Source organism: Cricetulus griseus, chromosome 8, assembly GCF_003668045.3.
Source record: "Cricetulus griseus strain 17A/GY chromosome 8, alternate assembly CriGri-PICRH-1.0, whole genome shotgun sequence".
Taxonomy (NCBI): domain Eukaryota; kingdom Metazoa; phylum Chordata; class Mammalia; order Rodentia; family Cricetidae; genus Cricetulus; species Cricetulus griseus.
The window spans coordinates 99,166,784-99,170,253 of NC_048601.1; positions in this window are offsets into that span (position 1 = coordinate 99,166,784).

Sequence of the window (3,470 nt, forward strand, 5' to 3'; positions counted from 1 at the left end):
TATACAGTATTGTTTGGGGAATGGCAAAGAAAAAATTCTGTAGAGATACAATTTTCTAGATGTTCTTACACATTTATATATTACGGGGGTGCCATGAGGCATGTGTGGAGGGCCAGAGGACAACTTGTGGGGCTTGAGTCTCTTCTTCTGTCATTTGGGTCCCAGGGATCAAACTACAGTTATCAAGCTTGAGGGAAAATGTCTTTACTCACTGAGCCATCTGCCTAGCCCCACACACAATTTTTTAAAAAAGATTCTCTGCAAGAGCAACAAGTGCTCTTAACTGCTGAGCCATCTCTCCAGCCCATGTGAAACAGTTCTAATGAAAGACATAGCTGGATGGATATGATAGCTGTGATGGTGACACACCTCTAATCTTAGCATTCAGAAGACAGATGCAGGAAGATGCTGGGTTTGATGCCAGGGAGTGGGCTACATAGCACGACTTTCTTAGTTTGCTTTTTTACTGCAGTGATATAAACACCATGACCAATAAGTAACTTGGGAACAAAATGGTTTATTTTGCTTACACACCTCATGAAGGAAGTCAGGACAGGACCTCAAGGTAGGAACCTGGAAGTAAGAACTGAAACAGAGAGCTAGTGCTTACTGGCTTGCCACCTCGTGGCTTGTTCAACCTGCCTGCCTTCTTTTTTTGTTTGTTTGTTTTGGTTTTCGAGTCAGGGTTTCTCTGTGTAGCTTTGGAGCCTATCCTGGCACTCGCTCTGGAGACCAGGCTGGCCTTGAACTCACAGAGATCCTCCTGCCTCTGCCTCCCGAGTGTTGGGATTAAAGGCGAGCGCCACCACTGCCCAGTTCAACCTTCTTATACAACCCAGTTCCACCTGCCCAGAAATGGCATCACCCACAATTGGCTGGATCCTCCCATATCAATCATCAATCAAAAAAAAAAAAATGCCCCACAGCCTTTCCTGCCAGCCAATCTGCTAGCAATGGTTCTCAAAGGGGTTCTCAAATGGTTCTCAAAGGTTCTCGTGACCCCTTTGGAGGATGAAAGGAAGCTTTCACAGAGGTGGCCAAAGACCATCAGAAACACACTGTATTAAATGCGGTAAGCATTAGGAAGGTTGAAGGCTTTTTCTCAATTGAGATCGCCTCTTCCTAAATGACTGGAACTTGTGTCAAACTGACAAAAAACTAACCTGTCTAGATACTCTATAACTTAAGGCAACCACTTAAAATTAAGTGTAACTAGTAAGTAAATGGTGAAAAGCAAAAAGTAACTTTAGAATTAGAATGCTGCCATGGGTGCTAAACCCACTTCTGTAATCCAGCACTTGGGAGCTAAGGCAATAAATAACGCTACTGTTGAAGGCTAGCTGGGATGCACTGTGAGTTCCAGACCAGCCTAAGTTACAAAGAGTAAGACTCTTGCCTCAAAAAACAACAAAGTAAATGCTAATATACTTAGCCTATAAAAGGCAGGGGAAACAGGGTGCGGAGAAATCTTTGAACATCTGTAAGAGAAAATAACTCATAAGACTGTAGATTTAAATGGAATCATCTTTGTATTCTTACAGCAAAGCAGAGTAAACTGTGGCTCCCGTTGACTGGGTATTTCAAAACAGCCAGCAGAGGGCTGGGGGTGCTGGGTAGTGGAGTGCTTGCCTAGCATGGCTGAAGCCTGAGCCAAGAGGATCTGGGGTAGTTCCAACCTAAAAAAACGGTAAAGGTATGAACTAAGGAATAAGGCAGTTGTCCTGATCTGTGCTGTATAGACAAACTGAAATGATGAAATGCCATAGTGTACTTTACCAAGCCTAATGGTCTGAGTTCAATCCTGAACTCACTTGATGAAAGGGGTGAACTGACTCTTGGAAAGTTGTGATCTCTACAGGTGCTCACCCATACCCAACTCCCACCCATGGCACTCACACGTGCACACGAATAAGTAAGTTAAATAAATAAATGTAAATTAAAAAAAATAAGGGCTGGGGATCTAACTCAGGGTTAGAACAGTGTTCTAGCATACATGAAGCCCTGGGCCTCGGCACTGCGTTAAACAAACAAACAAACAAACAAACAAATAAATAAATGTAGCTGCATCAGTAGTTACATTAAATTTTTGGTGAGTGATAGGCTTAATAACTAGGATGTAGTTTTGATAAAACACAATAAACCAGTGAGAGGAAAACCACCCAACATAACAGGCAAAGGATATGAAGAAAACTTCACAGGGTGAGAAATCTGTTAGTGCTGTAAATATAAAAAGACAATTTCTTTAATGAGGGCAACATAAAGACAAATGTAAATGATAATGAGGAGTTGCATTTCTCATTCAAGTTTTTGACAAATTTTCCAAGTCACTTATCAGTAGACGTTGGCTAAGACATGAAAACACTAAGTCATGCTTTGGGTGGTGGGGTAAGTGGGCTCCTCTCTAGTGAGCAGTTTGAAGCCTGGGAGAGTTGAAGGTACTCCTGCCACCCACTACTCCTTTGCCGGTGAACAGCACAATGAGCCGCTGTGCCTGTGATGTGTGTGTGGCGGCATCCTGGCAGCAGGTTTGTTTTCATTTCCCCCAAAGGATAATGAAATACTATATATCGGTCAAAATGAATAGACCAAATAAATAGACTCGTTTATACATGCTGTATCTCAAAGTAACAATGATCCGCCATGAAAACTAAACGCTGAAAGAGGATGTGGGCTGGCTGAATAAATAACATTTATGTAAAATTTCAAGAATACTGAATCCAGTAGTGTGCATACATGATAAGCAATGTGGATGCATACATGATAAGCAATTCACAGACATACTGGAGAGCTGGTGAGGAGGCAGAATGAGATGTCCCTAGCCTGGTCTTCATTTTATCGAGGGCTGCGTATTATCCCGGTTGCCTTCTAAGACCCGTTCCAACCCAGACATCCCCAGGGTTCCATAAAGTGAAAAAATTATTCTGCCTTTTCCTCTCTGTTCCAGTTGGGGTGCATCCTAACTGTAACCAGGGCACCTGCTCAGACTCTTTTTTTTTTTCTTCTTCTTCTGTTTTCTGTTTTCATTCCGTTCCAAGATCTCGCTAGCTCCTCGGCATTCAATAAGCACGGGTTCCAACGAACCTGTCCAAGAAAGAGGGTCATCTCTCGAGGTTGGAAAGAGCCCTGTGAACACGGGGGGCCAAACAGCAACTTGGGGTCAACAAGCCTCTTGCCGCTCGGCCTCAGTTTCCTCCGAAGCAGCCCGTCCGGCCCCCTCCAGCCCGTGCCCTCCAGGATTCCGGGAATTCTGTCCTTTCTGGCCGAAAACAACACTGAGGCTTTTCACAAAGCACTCCCACCCCCACCCCTCGCTCCCCTTAGCTCCACAGCCCGCGTCCCTGGAACCCGGGCTGCACCGCGCTGGTCACATGAACTCCGGCTTTCTCTGGTGTGACGGCTCCCACCGATCCCTTTGTGAGCGCAGGTTTTGAAAGCCAACGACCGGGTTCTGGGTTTGAGACGCGCAGGCG